This window comes from Dasypus novemcinctus, chromosome 2 (genome assembly GCF_030445035.2).
Source record: "Dasypus novemcinctus isolate mDasNov1 chromosome 2, mDasNov1.1.hap2, whole genome shotgun sequence".
In the NCBI taxonomy this organism is placed as follows: domain Eukaryota; kingdom Metazoa; phylum Chordata; class Mammalia; order Cingulata; family Dasypodidae; genus Dasypus; species Dasypus novemcinctus.
The window spans coordinates 163,183,267-163,199,698 of record NC_080674.1 but is presented as its reverse complement, the minus strand read 5'-3'; the positions used below and the strand labels follow the sequence as shown (position 1 = coordinate 163,199,698).

The 16,432-nt window shown below is 45.6% G+C and overlaps 1 pseudogene; it reads left to right on the top strand.

Moving 5' to 3' along the window:
- The first annotated feature begins 5,094 nt into the window (after positions 1-5,094).
- On the top strand, positions 5,095-6,230 carry LOC101431196 (myeloid leukemia factor 2 pseudogene; annotated as a pseudogene).
- The last annotated feature ends 10,202 nt before the right edge of the window (positions 6,231-16,432 follow it).

Genomic DNA, 16,432 nt, shown 5'->3' with positions numbered 1-16,432 from the left:
GGACCAAGGTAGCTGCTGTAAATGACCTGTAGAGAGAACAATTCTGTTTGGGAAAATAGCGTGGGTTGTGAAGCAACAGTGACTAACAGCCACAGAGCACTTCACCGTTTATGAAGCAACTTCCCAGTATTTTCTTGCTCTATTCTCAGGCCACCACTGGGAAGTGACTAGGACCCCTATTTTACAGTCGAATAACTCCAAGGATTAAATCACAACGGTGGCACCAGGTCCCCGGACCCGCATGCCTTTCATACTTGAATACTCTGGGCAATACCTATGGCTCCACTGCTGTTGCCAGGCCTCCCACCCAGCAGAGGATAATCCAGGAAAAGGAAAGTGCACCCTTCCCTTAGCTGGAAAGATGGACCTGATTTTGCTTTTCCACTTGAATAGGTCATTTTAGCCAGAATCTCCTCACTTTCTTCACTAAGACTATATGATCGCACACTCTTTCATGGCAGCCAGAAGGGCTAGGATTTGCAAGTAATATCTGTGTTCTATGGAGACCTCCTCCAACCCCACTCCCAAACCAGGAACAACTGAACATGGAAAGTAGATACACTGTCATATACTCATTAGCTCGAGGGATGCTTAAAGCTAATAAATATTCACCATACCAGGTACCAGGTACTAGGCTAAGCATTGCACATGCATCATTTAGTAGTACAATAAGCCCTGTAGTAGGTAATCTTTTTCCTGTTTTACAAAGAAATTGAGGCCTAATAATTTACCCAAGGTTTTACTGGGTATCTAACAAAGAAGATATTGGGAATGTGGACTCAGGAAACTCTGTCATCGGGTCCATGCCCTTACCCATTAGGCTGTAACAGCAATAAGAACTGGGCAGGGACATCTTAGAGAGAGTATAAGCATCAGCTGGGGAGGGGGGATGTGAAGAGCAGAATCAGGAGGCACTATCTCTAAGGTCCCTGCCACCTTTAAGAGTCTATAATTCAGTGATTCTCTTTCGTAATATAATTTCTCCATTTGCATTTTCCATTTCTTACTATTTTGGATGGTAGCTGGGGATCTTTTAAGTTCGCTGAGCTTTGTGCCTAGTAATAATAATAATTAGGCTGTCACGGAAGGCTTCACGCTTCTCTGTCACCTTTCAGGAAAGATCTCAAAGCCCTTTACAAGGATTAATTAGCAAAACCTCAACACCCACCTATAACAGGTAGACATTGGTTTGCTTATTTTGCTTGGGGGAGGGAATTTAAAGGAGGCACAATATGCATTTTCTATAAACATTATAAATCATATAGTTGAATATTCCTAAAGCATATCTCTATGTCACTGCCTTGCTTAAATATGGTCAATGGCTCTCTTTGTCCAATTAAATAAATAGTTGTTCAATGATTAAATCAACATGGAGTGAACAAACTTAGGCATCTAGGTCAAATTGCACATAGGTTCAACTCTTTATCCCATTTCCCTTCAAAATTCCCTTCATATTTAAACACTGGTGGGAAACCTCCTCCTTGTCCAACAGTGTGAAGCCCTAGGGGAACACAGAGAAGAATCAGGCACTGTCTCCACCTGAAGACAGGTGAATGTGGTAGAAGAGGAAGAGGCACCCAGTTGACTGCCACCCACAGCACCATGACAAGTGTTCTAATAGAGAGGTAAACACAACACTTGGGGAGGAAAAGAGGAAGCAACCAGTAAGTCTGTCTGTGAGGATCCAGCAAGACTTCCAAAGAGCTGGACCATGAGGGACAAGGAAACTGCAAGTAGAAAATGAGGGCTGGGGGAAGACATTGTAAACAGAGGAATAGCTTGAACAAATGCTCAAGGAAAGAAAGGATGTCATATGCTCTCTAAGCCTGGGTGCCCTTGGCGTGCATTTGAGTAGAGGGGGTGGGATCAGGTAGGATTTGGAAGCCACTGAATTTGTGGTAGGTGATGGAAACCAATAGGGCATTTTCACGATTACAGTGACATGACCAGGTAAGTGCATAAGAAAGAAGCAACTGACCATGGGTGGGTGGAAGGTGAGTTCCTCATTTCCTTAGTCTCAGAGGTTAGAACTACATCCAAACATCCTCATTTGCCTAAATGACCTGTTCAGACTCCACCCTTGATTGGTTTGTCATGCTGTCTCTCCTTGGAGCCTTTGATCCCATTTGCCATGCCCAGTAGAGTGACTCTTTATAGTTTGTTGCTAATGATGGTAACCAAACCTTACAGAAATGTGGTTTGCTGAGATTTACACAGCACTTGAACATCCATCATCTCGTTTCATGCTCCCAACTACCCCACAAGGGCAGGAATTAGAACCCACTTTACAGATGAAATAAGATTCAGAGTCACTAGATGGCTTGATTTAAGATAGTGCTTCTCAACCAGATCCAATTTTGCCCTCCAGAAACATATGCCAATGTCTAGAGACATGTTTGGTTCTCACAACTGAGGGAGGGAGAATTGCTGCTGGCATCTAGCAGGTAAAGGCTGGGGCTGCTGCTGCTGCTGCTAAATATCCTACAATGCACAGAAAAACCTCCCCCAACAAAAAATTATTTGCCTAAATGTTGGTAGCCCTAAAGTTGAAAAGCTCTGGCTTAAGGGGACATAGCAAGCAGCATAGCAGGGACTAGACACTAGAGCCCATATCCTAGCCTCCCTGTATGCTATATTACACTGCCAAAAGATTAGATTCATCTTCCTTCAAGACTTTTCACATTTTAAAGTGGGATCCCCGTAGATGGATGCTCCTTAAAGTTCGGATTGATGAGTATCCAATCGAGACTCCAGGCTGTTGACAGGTTGAAAGCCCTCCTAACGCTGCTCGAATCATACCCCATAGATAGCACGGCATCTATTCCTCAATCAATTATGACTATCCCAGTTCATATCTTTGTTCTTTAAGTTCCAGTATCACTAAGCCAAAATACCCTAAGATTAATTTGGCTTTGGTTTTTCTCTGTAATTCAGGGAGACATGGGGTTGGACCAGGATTTCACTTTTAAATGCCTACTTGGGCCAAGCATGTAAATGAATGAAATGTGAAGGTTTGGGAAGATGGTGGTGGGAGCAAACAGAACTAGAAAGTACCTGTCCCATCAAACATGGTTGCAGGTACCCAGTGACAGCTAGATGTTGCCAAAAGCAGATGTAAGCCCCAAGTGACCAGATCTTCTGATTTATCAAGAGAAAACAGAAATATGGATTTTTTATTTTAAAAAATGCTGTATGGGAAGCAGATTTGGCCCAACAGATAGGTCATCCACCTACCACATGGGAAGTCCAAGGTTCAAACCCAGGGCCTCCTGACCCATGTGATAAGCTGGGCCACACGCAGTGCTGATGAGCTCAAGGAGTGCTGTGCCATGCAGGAGTGTCCCCTGCGTAGCGGAACCCCACGCGCAAGGAGTGTGCCCTGTATGGAGAACCACCCAGTGCGAAAAAAAGTGCAACCTGCCTAGGAATGGTGCTGATGCAGCAAGATGATGCAACAAAATGAGACATGGATTCCGGGTCTGCTGACAAGCAGACACAGAACACACAGTGAATGGACACAGAGGCAGACAACTGACCGGGGGAGAGGTGGGGAGGAAGGGGAGAGAAATAAAATTTTAAAAATAAATAAATAAAATACTGTATATACCTTCATTGTGAGGGTCATAAAAAATGGGGGTGGGGAATATGGGGAGTGTGTCTGGCTCAATCTGGCCCTCAGGGCACAGAGTGCTAGTTCTGGTTCTTTGGACGTCAGGAGACAAGAGGGCAACCACCTGCCTCGATATCACTTTGGGAGACAACACATTTTCTCTTTGGACCCACGTTTCCTCATCTGTAAAATGATGGGGTTAGATGAGGTGATGGTTTGGACTGTTCTGGTTATGACATGCTGTGACTCCATTTGCTGTCAGGCACAAGGAGAGGAAGAGAAAGTGCAATTAGAAGGTTCCCTCCCCTTCCAGGGCTCAAGCCTCCTTTTGTAAAATGTGGGGGTTGCATGAGGTTTCTCCTGGCTTGAACATTTTAGGCTTCTGGTGTAAAACAATTCAAGGGCAGGGGGACATCAAGTTTATGACCTGGAAACATCACTGAGAGCCACAAACTGGTGAAAAGACAATCAGAGAGAAGGTGCCCCTGTGGCTTTACAAAGGACCTGTTTTTAAAAGATGTTAAAAAATAATATTTTTCGTGTTTTTAGCACAGTTCTTATAGAAGGATCCCAAAATACTCCACAGACTGTGTGTGTAGTGAGGACACCACCCCAAAGAATGTAATTACCCACCCTGGAATTCTGCCAGGTTTAACAGCAGTTTCTATCTTTTTTTTTTTTTTTTCCTTTCAGCCTTCCCTCCCCTTCTCACACAAATGACAGCATTTTCATAAGCCCTCAGCATTACTAGGTAATTAGGGAGCAGTGCAAGTTCTGGAAAACACCCTGGGGCAGGATCAATGCCTGGGGAAAAAAAAGCCTATTCCAGAGGGAAGCTCCTACGCATCACCATCGTTACTGATAGAAACTGGAGGCGCTGACTATTCCTCCCAGCCACGGGTGCCTTCAGAAAGGCCATCCGGGCAGCACTTGCCAGGGCAGATGTCCACAGCCTGTGCTTGCAGCTGCTCCCTGGGAAGCCCTGCAGGCCAGCAGGCCCTGGTTGAGGAGACAGGAGAGCTAAACTCTCATCACGTCCTCACTAGCTGGATGGTTTTGGATGAGTCACTTAACTCCTTTGTCTTGGTGTCTTCATCTGTGAAATGGGGATAATGTGAGGGGCTATCTCATGGGGCTCATGTGAAGATTAACAGAAATGCGGGGGAAGTGAATTAGGCTCAACAGATAGAGCATCCACCTACCACATGGAAGGTCCAGGGTTCAAACCCAGGGCCTCCTGACCCAGTAATGAGCTGGCCCAGAGCAGTGCTGATGTGCACAAGGAGTGCCGTGCTATGCAGGGGTGTCCCCCGCATAGGGGAGCCCAGGTGCAAGGAGTGTGCCCCGTAAGGAGAGCCGCCCCACGCAAACAAAGTGCACCCTGCCCAGGGTGGCGCTGCACACATGGGAGCTGATGCAGCAAGATGACGCAACAAAAAGAGACACAGATTCCCAGTGCCGCTGAGAAGAATACAAGAGGCTCCGTGGGCCGAGCAGGGGGTACTGAGGTATCTGCTGTGGGAGGAGGCGGCGCGCGAGACCGAGGATCTCCACCCCAGACCAATCCTCGCGTCCCGGGCCGCAGCCCCAAGCCTGCACCGCACCTACAGGCGACACCGGCCGGATGGGCTGCTGAGTCCGAATTGGGGACCGTGTGGAGCCCCCTGGAGCTAAGAGCAGGATGTTCCGCTTCATGAGGGACGCGGAGCCTGAGGATCCCATGTTCCTGATGGACCCCTTTGCTATTCACCGTCAGCATATGAGCCGAATGTTGTCAGGTGGCTTTGGATATAGCCCCTTCCTCAGTATCACAGATGGCAACATGCCAGGGACCAGGCCTGCCAGCCGCAGGATGCAGGCTGGGGCTGTCTCTCCCTTCGGGATGCTGGGAATGTCGGGTGGCTTCATGGACATGTTTGGGATGATGAATGACATGATTGGGAATATGGAACACATGACAGCTGGAGGCAATTGCCAGACCTTTTCATCCTCCACTGTCATCTCCTACTCCAATACGGGGGATGGTGCCCCCAAAGTCTACCAGGAGACATCAGAGATGCGCTCAGCACCAGGAGGGATCCGGGAGACACGGAGGACTGTACGGGACTCAGACAGTGGCCTAGAGCAGATGTCCATTGGGCATCACATCCGAGACAGGGCTCACATCCTGCAGCGCTCCCGAAACCACCGTACAGGGGACCAGGAGGAGCGGCAGGACTACATCAACCTGGATGAGAGTGAGGCTGCAGCATTTGATGATGAGTGGCGGAGGGAGACTTCCCAATTCCAGCAGCAGCGCCCTCTGGAATTTCAACGGCATGAGGCTTCAGGGGGTGGGGGCCGAAGGGCTGAGGGGCCTCCCCGTCTGGCTATACAGGGACCTGAGGACTCCCCCTCCCGACAGTCCCGCCGCTATGACTGGTGAGGGCCCTAGGCCCTCAGCCTCTCTTGTACAGACTGTGAGAGGCTGAGAAATCATCCCCTGAAATAACTTTTCCCTCTCCAACTCCTGCCCCCAATTTAATATTAAATTAACAGGCAAGCTGGCCCTCACCTCTCCCTGGGGGTCTCAGGGAGAACTTCTCACTGCCCCCTTTACCTACTTCTTCCTTCTTTAATCCCCATTATGATGATGATTCCACTTCTCCTGTATCCGCTAAACATACTACAAAGCTACAGTAGTGAAAACAGCATGGTACTGGCATAAGGAGAGACACACAGACCAATGGAATCGAATTGAAAGTTCAGATATAGAACCTCATGTATATAGCCATATCATATTCGATAAAGCCACCAAACCCTCTCAACTGGGAGAGAATGGCCTATTCAACAAATGGTGACTGGAGAACTGGATAGCCATATGTAGAAGAATGAAAGAGGATTACCATCTCACACCTTATACAAAGATCAACTCAAGATGGATCAAAGACCTAAATATAAGAGCCAAGACCATAAAGACCTTAGAAAGCAGTGTAGGGAAACATCTACAGGACCTTGTAATAGGAAATGGCTTGATGAATATCACACCAAAAGCACGAGCAGCAAAAGAACAAATAGATAAATGGGACTACCTCAGAATTAAAGCCTTCTGCACCTCAAAGGAGTTTGAGTTTACAAAGGAGTTTACAAAGAAAGTAAAAAGGGAACCCACACAATGGGAGAAAATATTTGGCAACCATATATCTGATAAGAGACTTATAACTTGCATATATAAAGAACTCATATATCTTGAAAACAAAAAGATAAACAACCCATTTAAAAAATGGGAAAAAGATTTAAACAGACACTTCTCCAAAGAAGAAATACAAATGGCTAAAAAGCACATGAAAAAATGCTCCAAATCTCTAGCTATCAGGGGAATGCAAATCAAAACTACAATGAGATACCATCTTACTCCCATAAGATTGGCAGCCATGAAAAAAACAGTAGAATACAAATGCTGGAGAGGATGTGAAGAAAGGGGAACACTCATCCATTGCTGGTGGGAATGCAGAAGGATCCAACCATTCTGGAGGACAGTTTGGCGGTTTCTCAAAAAATTATCCATAGATTTGCCATATGACCCAGCAATACCACTGCTGGGTATATACCCATCAGATCTGAAAACAAGGACACAAACCGATATATGTACACCAATGTTCATAGCAGCATTGTTCACTATCGCCAAAAGTTGGAATCAATCCAAATGTCCATCAACAGATGAGTGGATCAATAAAATGTGGTATATACACACAATGGAATACTACTCAGCTGTAAGAACCAATACACTACAATCGCACGTGATAACATGGATGAACCTTGAGAATCTTATGTTGAGTGAAGCAACCCAGGCATTGAAGGACAAATACTATATGACCTCAATGATATGAAATAAGTTAACTGCCTCAGAGAGCTAGAGTCTGGAAAAGTGGCTTACAGGAAATTGGGGGGTGGAGGAAGGATGTGAGTTAATGTCTGCAGGGGTGGAATCTGTGATGAGCTGGCGGTAAGTATGAGCACAAAGAAGGGACAAAATGGGGGCAAGGGGTTACCTTTGGGTGGGGTTTTCTGGGTTTCAGGGGGGCTGGGGATGGGAAGAGGGGTAATATTGTCCAAGAAATAGGTGGGAAGGAGGGGCAACATACGAATATGGGAGAGTGTCAGAAGTTCGTTGAGAACTAAATGTTGAGTAAAACGTATCAAAGTATAAGTAGGAGGGTTACCTGGTTAGGACGCTCAGGGGGTATGGTCTGATGCGTGACGGACTCCGGAGGGAATAGCTGAAGGCTCATTTTGCCAAGGTGGGTTCTACCATTGGGTGGGGTGGACCCATATCCTGGGGAAGACGAATGCCATCGAATAGAGAGAACTGTATCTCTCGTGAGAAAGGACGGCTCCCAGGGTATTAGATTGGCAGGCGTTGTGGGCCCTAAGGGGAGGGGAAAATGGATGTGGAATGGATGGAACAAAGGTAAATAAGGGGGCAAAAGAGGAGTTATGTGAGAGTACACGAGGATGAATATAAAACAGCTAATATTACACCAAAAACATATAGGGGACGACAGACTAATAATGAAAACCATAAGACAAAACATAGGATAACTAAAAAATTTAGAAAACTGTACAGCCTAAAATATGGACCACATAGTAAGCACAAATGTCACCTTGTTTGAAAACTATAGTGTTGGAATCTGTACATCAGTTTCAGGAAATATGATATGAATAAGTTAAAAGATTATTGCTGTGCAAGGGAAAAGGTTTTATGGTGGATCTGGGGAAATACTGTATATTGTATATATGAATTTCAGTGATCTAAGACTCTTCTGAAGCTGACATTATGTTGGGATTCACTTTACGGGAAGTTTTGGATCACAGAGTGGTTCAACAATGGCAGCGGAGGAATACTGATATGGGATGTTATTGACAGGATATATATGGTTGACAGGGAGTTATACAGGGCATATGCCCAGGGTATATGGTAATGTCTATATATACTCATAGTGGAAACAAAAACAACAGCTGGGGGGGTACTGGGCTCCTGGCCGGGGGGTCACTGTTGTGGGCCCTGGGAGAGCAGCGGCAATCCTCCAGGTGCAACGGCAAGAACCAGGAAGGAAGGAGGGCCCAACAGTGGGCTCGTGATACTAATGGCTACACTTTTGAGCCTATACACCTGCAATAAGAACAAGGCCTAGAGTAGCATTGTGCCTGGAGGTTTCCTCCTGACAGCCTTCATGTTACTCAAATGTGGCCACTCTCACAGCCAAACTCAGCGTGTAGATGTGATGCATTCCCCCCAGCGTGGGACATGACACCCGGAGATGAGCCTCCCTGGCACCGAGGGATCACTACCACATACCAGCTGAAGAAGCAACTAGAAAATGACCTTGAATTAAAGATTCAATGCGGAACAGCAGAATATACCTGTCTACATATAATAACATGACTTCGGGAAGCTGTTTGACCTAATGTAAGGGGGAAATGGAAAGGAGAAATGAGATTATAAGGCTGTGAGTCTCTAAAAAAGAGTCTGGAGGTTGTCAGAAGGAATACCCCTATGTACAACTGAACAGAGTCTAAGAGACAGATAAGGTAGATACAACCCCAGGTATTGGTTCTTTTGAGGGACAAAGAGACCCACGGGTTCTATGGTCATGGCAGAAGGGGTTCACTGCCATGACAGATAGCCCTTCTTTGGAGCTGGTGTTTCTGCGTGATGGAATTGGACTCAGAGGGGATCTCTTTTCACAAGACTTGCATGCTACTTTATTGGAATTGTAGTTGGTGCTGGGTTTAAGATATATGTAGGGGATTTGAATCTCTGGACTGATAATATGACACCCAGGCCCAGAGCCTCAACAGACTTCAGCTCCTACACTTTGATTTATTGGACTTACTCCACTCAGCTAACATGGAGTTGAAGAAGGTCAACCACCACAACATGGAGCCTAGAGTGTCTACAACTGAAAGTGGGAGGAGTGCATCCAGTACCCATATGGAATCTAAGCCCTCACTTGACATAGATGTGCAATGGACACAACCAATCCAATGTCCACAGAGGAAATGTGAAATGGGTGTGGGAACGGTAGCCATGGGGGCTGCTGGGTGTGGGGAACGGGAGGAAGAGATGAGATGTGGAGGCGTTTTCGGGACGTGGAGTTGTCCTGGATAGTGCTTCACGGACAATTACGGGACATTATAGATCCCCCCAGGGCCCACTGGATGGAACGTGAGAGAGTCTGGGCTATGATGTGGACCATTGACTATGGGGTGCAGTGATGCTCAGAGATGAACTTACCAGGTGCAATGGATGTGTCATGATGATGGGAGAGAGTGTTGCTGTGGGGGGAGTGGGGGGGCGGTGGGGTTGAATGGGACCTCATTTTTTTCATAATGTAATTTAAAAAAATAAATAAATAATTAAAAAAAAAAAGAATACAAGAGGACATAGCACAGCGAATGGACACAGCAGACAACTGGGGGGAGGGGCGGGGAAGGGGAGAGAGATAAATAAAAAAAAATCTTTAAAAAAACAAAACAAAACAAAAATGCTGTCTGTGAAGGGCCTGGTAAGTTTCCAAGCAGAGTAAGTACTCCACTGGCCATTAATATTATTATTTTTAATTACTATTATTTGTATGCAGCAATTGGAGTCCAGATTCATCCTGGCGTTAGATGCCTTCGGTGTGGTTCCAGTTACCTTCTGAAATCCTCTTCTATAGTTCAGTTCACCAGTCTTTTGTTATGCTTATGTCTCTTGCCCCACCCTAAAACACTTGTCCATGAGGAATATACAAAAAAACCCTGATTCTACCTCCCCAACCTGCTCCTTCTCTCATTCCTCCCATCTCCCTAACGTCATTCACCTAGGTATCAGGCTAGAATTTAGTTGTCATCCATGAAGCCCTCTCATACCCCACATCCAACCCATCAGTTAATTCTATGAGCTGTTCTTTCAAAGAACAGCAGAATCCAACCACTTCACATCAGCTTGCCACTCCAGGTCATTTACCCTGCAACCTTCCTCTGAACTAGAGCAATCTTTACTCATCTCCTTATTTCCATGTGTTCTGCACTAAACTGCCCCCCCCCCCCCCCCCCCCCCCACTGCGGGAGCATAATTTGTTCTCTATACAGCAGACAAGTGAAACTTTTAAAAACAGAAGTTGGATCTTATCACTCCTTAGCTCCAAATTACCCAGGAGCTTCAGGTCATACTTAGAAAAAATCCAAAATCTGGCTCCTGGCTACATCTTCAAGCCCACTGCCTAGACCCCTCTTCCCTTGCTCACTCCTCTCCAGTCACATGAGCCTCCTGGCCTTTCTTTGCACACACTAAACACCAGCCTGGCTTAAGACTTTTGCACTTGCTGTTCTCCCTGCCTGGGAAGTACTTGCTGCAGAAATCGACTTCATTCAGGTTTCTGTTCAGTAGTCCCCCACTCACCCTATTTAGAATAGCACCCTGCCGCCTGCCATTATTTTTGCTTCTCTCACCCTTGCTTTACTTTTCTTTGTGACCTCTATCATTACTTAACCACATTAAATAGTTATTTATCATTTGATCCTACTACTAGAATATTTCTAGTTCACTGCTATAGTTTCAGTGCCTAGAATAGTGTCTTACACACATTGAAATCTCAATAAATTTTTCATTGAAAGAATGATTGGATGGTTCTTATCTTCCCCTGAAGACCTTTACTTCTCTCTGCCACAATCTGATTTTTCAAGACTCATGTTAGCTCTCATCCTCCCCACAATGCCTTCCCACACTAAACCAGGCCACACTGATTTTGGCCTCCCTGAGTATCTGGGTTATTTATCACATACTGCTTTTGATTGGCATTTAAGTTTTTCGTCGGAGAACACAGCCTTTGCCTCTGTCCCTTGACTTTCAGTTTCTTAGGGGCAAGAACCATGCTTATAATACAACAAGAGCTCATTTTTTTCTTAGAACACTTACTATGGCAGACACAGTGCCAGGCTACACACCAGCCTCATTTCACATGACCCCCACAGCAACTCCATGAAGTAGGAACCCTTATTATCCCCGGTTTACAGCTAAGGAAGGGAGGACTGGGGAGGTTATGTTACTTGCCTCAGTTTATATGACTATGTAGAGGTAGGGCTGGTATTTCATCCTAGATCTGTCTGGTACCCAAAGCATAACTTGTAACTACTATGCTATACCATCTCAAGGGCCATACCCATCAATTTGGCCAATTTGCATTGAACAGGGACTTGAAAATATGTACAATATTCCAGAACGGTAAAAGGTTTGGCCTCAGGACACGAACTAGCTCAGGGTGTTCTCATATTCAAAACCGCCTTCTTCAGTAGCTCAGTCAGACTATTATCATGATGGAGCTTTAAGAAGCCATTCAGAAAACACAAGACTGGAGTTCGCTTCAAAGAATGAACGTGTCTTCATAGAGATGAATTCATATTTCTCTGCCCTCATCTGGTAGCCTCCTTTGATAGAGGCTTATTGTATCTTCCACCCTACCCTCATGGTCAAAGAGAGATTTTAATCAGTTTTTAGGCGACTCAAAACATAAATGATTCTAATTGACTGTCATACTTCTAGCATTAAATTTTGTTGCTTGCCTAACCTCTAGCCTCTTCTTTATTACAAAATCATGCACAAGGAAAATAAAAGGCAAGAGAGGCAGTACCTCCTTGTGTAGAAGCAAAGCAAGGAGGATGTTAGAATTGGAAGGAATTTTTGAGGTCGTGGAGTCCAACACCATTTTACAAATGAAAAAGGGACTCATAAAGGCTGAGTGATTTGCCCTGGGTTATCCAGCCAAATAGTGGCAGATTGGGGACTTGAAACCCAAGCTTTCGAATGTGAGAGTATTGTTCATGCCTGGTCACAGTGATGCACGGCTCATTTAATGGGGCTAAAGTCAGGGGAATAAAAATTACAGTCCATGGGAACACAATCTGGAAGAAGAGAAAGGGCCTAAGTTAGATCCATTTTGTAGATCAGGCAGGTGAAATCTCTGGAGAATGGAACTTGCCCTTCCCCCTATTTCTACAGCTATTGTGGTAATTTTTCTGCTAAAGACTTCTGAGATGATTTTCAAACATAACAGAGACAGAAGGCCAAATGGTGAGCCTTAATGGTACCTGATAGACTAGTGGAATCTTCTGTGAGAATAAACATAAGCTAGAATTTGTGTAAACTTCCCCAGTGTTTTAAATAAGGCTTCCTCTCCCCTCTCCTCCCCACCTTGAATTTCTCCCTTTCTATGGACTCTGCTGATAAGGCATTCCCTTAACTGAACCCTCCCAACTTCCACTTTCCTTCCACTCATTATTTTCATGGGGATATTTCACAGATTCAGTGACCCAGAAGGTTATTCAATACCTGCCTCTCTGAGCTGGCAACCCTCTTCTACCTAGTCATTTCCATTTCCTAAGTCAAGCAGAAATAGCATCTGGCTCTCATAGAATAGAAAAGGGGGCAGGCATGGAAGGAATCGCATCTTTGGAAAAAGTAATGTCATTAATAGCAGCTACCATTTATTATCATATACAGGGCACTGTACTAAGTATTTAATGCACATTATACTACTCAATTCTCACAATAACCCTGTAACATTGCCGTAAACCTCATTTTGATAGGTGAGGCCCACCCTGGTCTATTGGCCTTCATAGCTTTTGGATTTGTCACTACACTCCCTCTAACTAGGGAACTCTGCTAGAACATTTACATTTTATGCACTTCTCCCAGGAAACACTCTAGAAGCTAAAACACTAACCAAAGGCCATACGCAATAGTTGGTGGAACAATCTTAAGCAAGATCATTTTTCCCTCCCTAACACTTCCAGATTTTGCCTCCCATGATCCTCCTCACTCTTTGGGGGCATCAGCAGTCTCCATACCTACCTTCCTCCCACTCTTGCAATCAGGCAAGGGCAACACTTTCTGAGTTAGGGCTCTCAGGCAGGACCAATGATACCCCAAACTCCATGTATTACATATTTAAACCTACACAGTTTTTAAGGAAATTAAAAACTGATTCGACAATGTTGTCTTTTATTATTTTTGTAGCAAAAGTACAGCATTTCAACTACTGTAATTTCAATGTATCTTTTGTGGGCTTATCCAGGAAGCTAACCACTATTTATTTATAACATTTTACTGAATAATTCTTTGTTCATAGCATTTCCTATCTAAATATAAGAGAGAAAACATTCTCCAAAACTCAAACCAACAATGTGACTTCAACTCTTTGCCAAACTATTTGATGTATAAGACTTCTTTGAGTGGAAGAGGGGCTCCAGAAACCCCTTCTTGAGGCTAGAACCTATAATAACTAGTGAGAGCAATGTGGCACTAGTTCCCTGACTCTAGGGTTATGCTGTAGACAAGGAAGTGCTTCTTGCATCCAGCAACTCAGCACCAAGTGCAAGTGCCCGGCTTTACACTGGAAACTAAATGCAGACTTGAATTGCTGAGCCATTCCAAGAGCATACTATGATGACCTAGACCCTGCCAGCAGCCCCGTTAGGCTGCCCAATTGAGACAGGTTTCCATGGAATCAGGGGTACTCCCAGAATGGTTGGCCCCATTACCACACAGCACCTCTGAATAGGAGCACTCTTGGAGTATCAGGATGGCCTAACAAAGGCTGAAAGTGCACAATCATAATACAGGCAGAGATAAGAGGCAATCTTAGAGATTTCTTTGCTCCCTCTGATATGGATATGTGCTAACCATCCTGGATTTCTTCAACAGCTTTAGGCAGGATAGGTATTCAGAGAGACAAAGGCAGTTAAGTAGGTTTTCCTGGATGCCAGGCACCCAGTCTCCAACACACGGCTCAGGGAACCTCTACCTTTACAATCGTTCTGTCTCTTCAATGCATGTGCTGAGCTGTGGCCACCTTCGTGTCTGTGATGGTTGAGCAGGCACAGCAAGCCCTGGCAGGAAAGCTTGGTGAGGAGTGCACAGAACACCAGTCACTTTCTTCTTGGATCCTTTCACTCTAAAGTATCAGGAGGCCCTTCTGCCACAGGGCACTTCCTCTTCCTTTTCCTGTGCCCCCCCCCCCCCCAGTTCTGATCTCCCAATAGAAACAGACTCCTTTTCACCCTCTAAAGGTGACCAGTTTCTCCTGCTCTGCCACTCCAGCTCCTGCTGCCCAAGGACCACCTCTCTGACTCAGCTTCAGCCTCTCAAAGTCCTGAAGCCACCTCTCACAGGGGGAGTCCCAATGGCAGCTGGCCCATTGTAGGGGCTGTGAACACAGCAGAGGAAGCAGAGTGACTTGACTCAAGACTAGAGTCCTAGAAAATGAGGGTCTCAAATGGTAGGCTAGGAAATAACAGTCACTACCTCTCCTGTGCTGTAAGATCCTAGGCACTGAACAGCCTACGGAGCAGGAGAGAAGAGCTTCTTCCATTCTGGCTTCAGACAATAATCATAGAAAGAATAAGGTAAGCAAGTTGTTCAAAGTCAAGTCAGAGGGAATCTGTGCACCTGGGCTCACAGGGACAGAGGAATGAAAGAGTATGGAAGGCCTGAACTACTTCCTCTTCAAAAAGCCACCAAAAAGAGCTCGGTCATCAGTGGGAGGCCACCCTTCCTCCAGTTACCACATGCTGAACTTGGGTGCCGACCAAAGGGTGGTAGAGGCAGAAGCAGCAGGCAAAATTCAAAGCTGCAGTCTGAGCACAGGCCTTCCAGAATGTCTGCTACGTGGGCAGAGATGAAGATGGTGGCCCCCACTCCTCAAGCTCTCCTGGGGAGGGGAGGGCAGGACAATGGTCCGGAAAGGACAAGCAGTCTCCTGCCTCCTCCCACTCAGAGCCTTGGGGGTCCAATTCTAGTCTTTCCTGTCCTCTTAACCTAAGTCCACATCCTGTACTCTTGTCTGCCTCCCTCTCCTTCGTATCTGAAGGGTCTTCTCTTTAGGAGAATTGCCTGCCCTCTACAGTGGTTGCCTGCTTCCTTTAGGTACAAAACCAGCACCTTACAAAAAAACTGCAGTGCTGGTATTATACAAGGATCTTCCAGAGGCATCCTGAGTAAAGGGAGAGAACACAGACAGAGGGGTAGGGCTGAGAACGTGGATGAGACCTTTCATTGGAAGCAGGATCTGCCTGCCATGCACACTCTAACCTGGGAACCAGAAACCCTGGGAGGAGTGGGGCCAACTGGGGAGGGAACTTTCAAAGAAAAGTGCAGGAAGGCTGGAGGGAAGAATGGAGAGGGGCCTGTGGCTTTCTCTGGGGCTTATAGCTGAAGGTGGCCAATCAGATTGGCATTATTTCTTAAAAGGCTCCCTGAACAGTATGGAGATGGCCCATAAGTTAGCCTAAAACAGTAGGTGACAAAGCCAAACTTGCCAAAATGTAGCCCACATTAACTATTCATCAACTACCATTTAGAGCATGGGCTCTAGAGTCAGAATGTCTGGGTTTGCAGACCAGCTCCAAGACTTAGCCTTGGGACCTTCATTTAACTCCCTGACTCTCTTTTGCCCTATCTTTAAAATGGGGCTGTTGAGATGATTCAATGAAATTCTGCAGGCTAGTGCTAGCACAGAGAGTCTTAGTTGACATTCAATAAATTTCATGGTTAGCTAGGAATTATCATCATCTTAATTGGTCCAGCTCTGAACTGGACTCTTGAGAAAAGAAAGGAGGTTTTAGCGTATTTTCTTTACAGAGAAAAATAAGGAATTTGTGAAGGATGTGGGGATATCTGTGTAGCCTCAGTCCCTGGAGATACATTTTGGTAAGGGGACAGGAAGGTCCAAGTGGAGGGCAGGAAGACAATGTGAAGGTCCAAAGGAACTCTATGGAACCTTAGAGAGAAGACCCTTTTAC